Consider the following 6,614-nt stretch of genomic DNA (forward strand, 5'->3'; position numbering starts at 1 on the left):
GAGGACCGAACCCAGGGCCTTGTGCTTGCTAGGCAAGAGCTCTACCACTGAGCTAAATCCTCAGCCCCCGACAGTGACTTCTATACCTGATATAATATCATGAGGTTCACGGAATCCACCATCTTTTCCTGAATCAAATATTCTCTACTGAGATAGTATAGGAATATTCCCAGGAGGTCAGGATAGGAAAGATGATCACGGGGAAATGCTAAGAAACTAGGTCAGCACATGCTTCAGTAAACAGACACAGTGCTCTGTAGAAAACAACATCACGTTATACGGCCATATAAAGGAGGAGTAGTTGTACTATCAAAAATTCTATGCCCGTGTATTCAAATAATAATGCACCATTAAGTGTATAATATGAATGTAGAGCTTGGGCATAAATGGCCTTAAATTTTCGAATTAAACATGGGTAGTTCTAAGTTTTCCCACAGTATTAACTAGTGCTTGATATGTCAGTATCACAAGTCAGAAAATTTTCAGAATTAAATTGCAAAAATATAGGTTAGTTTTCATGCAAATTAGAAAAAAAATCCACCTTTCTTGCTTAATTTCAGCAACAAAGACTTTGGCTCGGCACTAAGCCCTTGGTGCAGGTTCAAGAATACTCGCCTTAGAAATACTTAATGACGCCAGGCTCCACCATCCAGTTCTTTTTCGACCTGTTTCCCCCCATATGATGAGCAATTTTCATAGTGCCTGGCATAAGAACCATTTTAGGATTCTATGAATGAGGAGTGGGCCTTGTAGCAGGGCCATACGATGTATTCACAAATGTGGGCTGGACAAAGAAACAGCTATGACTAAGAAGTCAGTCATGCAACAAGTATTTACAGCATGTGATGCATACGCAAAATGCCCCGAAAGGACACTGGTCTAGTATGTTAATATAGGTATGTTGTTTCATGCAAATACAAAATACCAATGGTTAATCAACTATATAATTACCATGTATTAAGTGATCACCGTTACTATATTAAGCAACATAAGCCAGTGCACCATTTACAAAAAAGTTATTGCCCTGGGTCAGGTAAAGACAGAGCAGTAAGAAAAAGGTTATTCCTGTTTCTTTTACAGCTTCAAGACGCCTGCAGCAAATACACTCAAATTCTTAATGTGATCACAATTTCATTCTTGTTTCCAGAGATGGGGAACAGATACTCACAATTTCAAAGTAATCAGTGTTTCTCCAAACAGCCTGTCCTATGCCACTGATTCCTGTAACCCAAAGGCAGTGAGGAACAAGATCAGAATATATAGCCTTTATCAGCACATATAGATTTATCATTAATATTTTCCTGCAATCCTTAACCTACAGACAATCAAACAATGTTAATGAACATAGGCAGACCAGCATTTATTTCAGTGCTGGGTGTTTATGGCTTCCTTCAAGTTGATGTTAAATTTTTGCCTCAGTTCTCTGAACTTGCTATGTTGACACGTGCTTAGCTAAACTCTCAAGGACTAACAGTTTTATAGAGTCAAGAGAAATACCATAGAATGTGTTTCAAAAAAAGAACATTAGTGATCTCAAATCTTCAGGTTCAAATGCTAAAATTAATGTTTATAGGTTAATGTCATTATGCAGGTGAAGGCAGGTACAGGACACAGGCCTGTCACTGGACAAGAGGGAAGGGCGGAGAAAAGTTTTAGAGAGGAGAGGAGACTGGAGGGAGGGAGGGGAGAAAGCAGCTGAGAGAACAAGGAGTCTGTTATATGTTGTGGTTTACCCTGAAGTTCTTTGTATTTTGATGCTAATTCCACTGCCCCAAGGACAGCTACCTAGTACGCAGAAGTCAGATGACTTCACCAGAACCACCTCCCCATTGAATTTGTAAAGTACAGGTGAGGAGCAGGTACAGGATAGAAGGAAGCCTGTCATTGGAGGAGAAGGAAGGATGGGCGGAAGAGAAGTTTGAGGAGGAGGAGGAGACTAGGAGAGAGAGGAAGAGCCAGGACAGAGGAGAGAGAGGGGAGAAGCCATGGCAGGTGATGTTAAGATTCTGCTCTGTGTATTTACAGGTTGTTATCAATGTTCCTAAGGGATGGATGGTACCGGGCTTTGTATGTTTAAGTGGGCAATTATATCTTACCAATTGGGTCAAAGATTATTGTGTTGTGTGTTCTTTTATGTGAGGGTTTGAGTGTAGGAAAGTGTGTGACGACAAGAGACACTGGGTCGCTGAGGAGTGGGGATGTGTTTCTACCAAGATATCTAGCAGATATCTTGGACACCGCTGTGTGGACCAACGGTGAAATAGACAACTATACTTTTTATTTTTATATTTTTAACAACAACAGTTAAGGTTTCTCTCTGCATATTTATAGGTTGTTATGACTATTCTTAAGGGATAGATGTGTACAGGATTTTGTATGTCTAGATGAACTTACATCCTTATCAATTGGTTGTAAGCTAATTGTATAGATGTATTATTCATTGAGCATTTAACATATAAATCTAGTTTTTGGGTTCCAGTTTGTTGAGTCATGACTTAACTGGGTATTGGGCGTGTGAGCAGAGTCTGGGCAGGAAGCCCTGCTAGGCTATAGAATGCTTGGGGCTAGCACGGCCTGCAGAACTCGATGTGTGTGTCAGGTGTAACAACCCACCAAGGGGACAGTGTGTGAAAGTGGCTGACAGAGAGTTAGCTAGAGCGCGGAGTGGGAACTCCCAGGAGCCAGTTGAGTGCTTCTTAAATTATACCGCAACAAATGTAGCATCTTATAACTTCTTTGGTCATTTCACCTCTTACCCTGTTTTTAACTCTATCTATAATTTGGTAGTAAGTCTCACCCTACTGGTGAGATAACGTCTCACAGGGTGACAGAGGAATGATATGAAATGATGTATTTAGTGTTAAAACCAAAAGAATATCGCTGACTTCCAGATTAAGACTTAATCAAATTTGAGACTTCTTGTGCTAGGTCAATGAATTATGTATCCAGAATAATTTGTTTGAGATGCAGATCTGTCTTCCCTTCTTTACACTCAATAGCTTCCCACTTCCTGAAAAACGAAGTCTCTGAAAGCCTGAAGCCTCCCCACAGCATACACACTCTGGCTTTCCCCCCATTCTCAGCCTCTTCTCATGCCTCTTTTACCTTATACAGCTGTCTGCGTAACCACTGTTTTGGTTTCCAGCTTTTAATTTAATTAAGGGCTAGGCCACACGGCATTTTTCCAAACTATTACTTTTAAAGATTCATTTGTATTTTATGTGTGTGGATGTTTTGCGTGCATATGTGTGTATGTATCACACGCATGCAGTGTCTGAGGCCGGAAGAGGATGTCAGATTCTCTGAAACTGGAGTGAGAGACGGTTGTGAGCTACCGTGTGGGTGCTGGGAACCAAACCAGGTCCTCTGAAAGAGCATCAAGTGCTCTAAACTGCTAAGCCAGCTCTCCAACCCTTTAAGAAGTTCCTCAGTCCCACCATATTCTTTAAGTGACATCCAGTCCTATGGCTGGGGAGACATACCTGACCCTCTCCCTCTCTACAGCCTTCCTCCATCCCCGGCTACAAGATGTAAATAGCACTGTTTTACTTTTTCTTTGGTGTCAGTGATAATGTTTACGATTCCTTGTTTACAAACTGTTCTTTCCCAACAGATTGTGAATTTCAGGAGAAAGATCCTTGTTTTGTTTGCCGTACTCGTGACTGACACACAGAGATGATATTCCATTACTTACCGACTGAAGGAATCAATACATAGCTGGTCCCTATGAATCTAGCTAGGATATTGAGAAAATTATAAATTTGGTTTACCGTAAGTTGAATTCATTTCATTGGGACAGGTCACCACACCTGTCTCTGAAACATGCAGGCTGTTTCTAGATTATTTGTCTGTTTCTGCTCCTTACTGGCCAAAAGTCTCTCCAATTTTTTAAAATGAAAGAAACATTTATCCAAGAATAATGACAGCGCTTTCATTTTGGCAAAGTTCCTGACCAAATCAAATACTCTGTCCCAAAACAGTGACTCCACGCTTGTCATCTGTCCCAGAGCGACTTTTCAGAGAAGAAAATTTGGTCCATCAATGCTATCGCCGGTAACATTCTGAATAAAAATACTCTCAAAAGATTATTTTCTCTGGCTTTGAAGAGAGTTCAAAGAAAGCTGACGCAGAAATAGTGGCTAAGAGCTTTTGGATTTCTCGAAACCATTATAATTTTTTTTCAGGGACAATTCCAAGGAGTCACTACAAAAGAATGTATGTTTCATGGCCACTAAATTAATTTTTGATGCTAACTCTGGCCATCCCTTCTACCTATAATTTGCTGTCCTTGGAAACTGTAACCATCTATCACCGAACCCACAAAGGTCCTGCACTGTTATTTTGCTGGAGAAGAAAAGCATCGTCCCTGATGCAGACAGAAGAAACATTATATAACCCTTTAGTGTACCTGATCCTTCGAAATCAGCTTAGCGAGCTCAGACGAAACAGGAGCACATCTGCACACAAAGCAGAGATAATCTGGACCTACCAAAGTAGAAAAAAATTGCGCCAAATTACTATAGTCCTTCTCTCAAAATTCTATTTTAATTCACACATAATTAGGGGAAAAAAGCAGTAATCGTCTAGACTTAATAAAACGCTACAACAAAACAGGCATATAGTAAGTTTTTCAAAAAGACAGTTTAAGGTTGGGGGTGTAGCTCAGTGCTAGAATGCTTGCCCATCTTGTAGAAGGCCCTAGGTTCAAACACCACCACCATGAAAAAGTAAAAACGCAACAAAATTAACACAGGCAATCTATTCTTATATTCACTGTTAGATGTGAGCCTCAAAAGAAAAATAAGTCTTATTTTGTGCTTTGAAAGCTCAGGATAATTAAGGCTAAAATTTAAAAAAAAAATCCACTTTTCTGGGTTACATTGTACAACGTAAAATTTGCAATCAGTGCATCCTTTTTCGTTTATGCTGTATGGTATCGTCCTTAGCTCAAACTGCTATTTGGTATGTTTTCTTATCTCTAACGAGGAGCGACTTCCTCTTTAAATACTATTTAACTCAAACAGGTAGGATGAGTGAAAACTCATAAACGCCTGGAAGCTTCCTGGATCCAGGCGTTTATCACTGGCCCTATTACAGTAATTATGCAGGATGTGGCCTGGGTGCTGATTTAGATTGAGGCTCCCCACCTCCCGTCCACGATTCTTGAGTTATTATCAAGCACGATTGCTTCAAAGTCAGAAAGGTTCGTTTTACAACCAATGACACCAATCGGACCCCTGGGCAACCTTTTCCAGTGAGGTCACCTAACGCAGCAGTTCTCAGACGTGGAGACGGGCCCCTCTGCAGGCCAGGGCAGTGTTGGGGGACAGCAATGCCAGCTCGGCCAGCTCCGTGTGCTCGCCCCCGCCTCTGCCTGCCCCGGTGGGAGCCGCGTCCTCAGGAGACCCCGAGCGGCCGAGCAGGATAAGGGGGGCGGCTTGCGCACAGCCAATGGCGTGAGTGCCCCGCACGCTCGCCGCGAGCCCACCCCTGCCCGGTGCGTGGGGAGCTCAAGCAGGTCAGCGTTACACAACCATCTCCGTCAGCCGCGGGGTCGAAAATAGCAACTCGCAGCTCGCGCCTCACACCCACGCCAACCCGCCCCCAGCCCTCAGCTGCCCCGGCAACGCGGCTCCACATTTCCACACTCCTCTGAAGGCACGAAAACGTTTTCAACGCTGTACCAAATACCTCCCCAGCCACTTTCCACATCCACCCGTGTGGGCAACATTTAAAATGCCGACTCGCCGCCACTTCGCCGTTTCATGCAACACCTTCAACTACTTGCAAAATACTCCGAAATGGGAGCGTTCCTGACCACACCTACCGATTCCTCACGGCCCGGGCATCCCGATCGCCCACTCGGAGCAGCGTCTCCTGGTCTCCCTCCGCTGCCGCGGAAGTGCGTTCTGGCGAAGCCGCCCCGGAGGCTTCAGGGAGCCAGTCAGGCTCTGCCCCGGCCCTGCTCTGGAATACCTTGGCTGCCTGGAACTACAGTTCCCAGCATCCATCGGGCCGCTGGCCGCGGGCCATATCCTAAGACCACCTCCTCCTTCCGGGTCCCGCCTCCCTGATTCCTCTTGCACCTTGTTAGAGCTGGGTTTAGGGCTTGGTTTAGAATGCTCTCCTGCTCACGCATGAGGGACACATTTAAGATTCGTTTGGCCACTCTATCAAATGTTGTTCATTAAGTGAAAAAAAGGTCTAACTCCAAAGCCACACAGTTTTACAAGGGGCGCTTTCCGCGTTACTTCTGTGGTTATCTTAATTATAGGCAAAGATAAAAGCAAAATTCCGTACCTAAAACTAGTCATTATTTAATCTAATTTGACTTTTCTACACATCAATTATTCTCTCTGGTATTCTCTTATATGTTCATCCTGTGCGGATAAATATGTCAAAGGATTCATATAAAGTATTTATTAGATTAAGAAAGAAAAAAAATTAATTCCTATGGTTTCCAAATGTGTGTGTGTGTGTGTGAGAGAGAGAGAGAGAGAGAGAGAGAGAGAGAGAGAGAGAGAGGGAGAGAGAGAGAGAGAGAGAGGAGAGAGAGAGAGAACTGGTCGATGTTGACAACTTTTTTCTTTGATTTATTTTTATCTCTTTTTAAA

General features: G+C 43.1%; 1 long non-coding RNA gene across 1 annotated transcript; it reads right to left on the reverse strand.

Moving 5' to 3' along the window:
* Positions 1-1,127: 1,127 nt before the first annotated feature.
* LOC116904130 lies at positions 1,128-5,971 on the reverse strand. The gene is made up of 3 exons (XR_004388330.1): positions 5,828-5,971; positions 4,409-4,485; positions 1,128-1,221 (listed from the first exon to the last, which is right to left on the reverse strand). It is a non-coding gene; the product is annotated as an uncharacterized LOC116904130 (long non-coding RNA).
* Positions 5,972-6,614: the final 643 nt, after the last annotated feature.

This window comes from Rattus rattus, chromosome 6, assembly GCF_011064425.1.
Source record: "Rattus rattus isolate New Zealand chromosome 6, Rrattus_CSIRO_v1, whole genome shotgun sequence".
Classification (NCBI taxonomy): domain Eukaryota; kingdom Metazoa; phylum Chordata; class Mammalia; order Rodentia; family Muridae; genus Rattus; species Rattus rattus.